Here is a 483-nt window from a genome sequence, read left to right on the forward strand (position 1 = left end):
CATTTTATTTTATTTTATTTTATTATTTTATTTTATTATTTGATTTTATTTTCCAAGGAAAACACCTCCCAGGCCGGGCCGGTCTCTCACCGTTCTGCCCCTCGGGTCGGTGCTGGGGCTCAGTCTTTTTTTGGGGTGAAATGTTGCCTTTTCCAGCCTCACATTCCCAATCCCACCCCCCCGGTCCCACCTCAGCCCCTTCTCCCTGTTCCTGCTTCCCAGGAGATTCCCCCGGGAGAGGAGTCAGAGCCAACCTACTGTTTGAGCCCCATTTCAGCAGCGTTTGACCCCATCCCATAAATTAATAGGATTAAAGGTGCATCGTCCCCATTTAACACGTGCCACCCCCAGTTAACACACCGATTACCCCTAATTAACAGCAATTACCCCCAATTAACACCCTATTACCCCTTTTAAGACCCATCACCCCCATTTAACACTTATTTTGGCATTTGAGGCCGCAGGGAAATGCCCGAATCCCGT

Source organism: Lepidothrix coronata, unplaced genomic scaffold (genome assembly GCF_001604755.1).
Source record: "Lepidothrix coronata isolate B3197 unplaced genomic scaffold, Lepidothrix_coronata-1.0 Scaffold371, whole genome shotgun sequence".
NCBI classification, from domain to species: domain Eukaryota; kingdom Metazoa; phylum Chordata; class Aves; order Passeriformes; family Pipridae; genus Lepidothrix; species Lepidothrix coronata.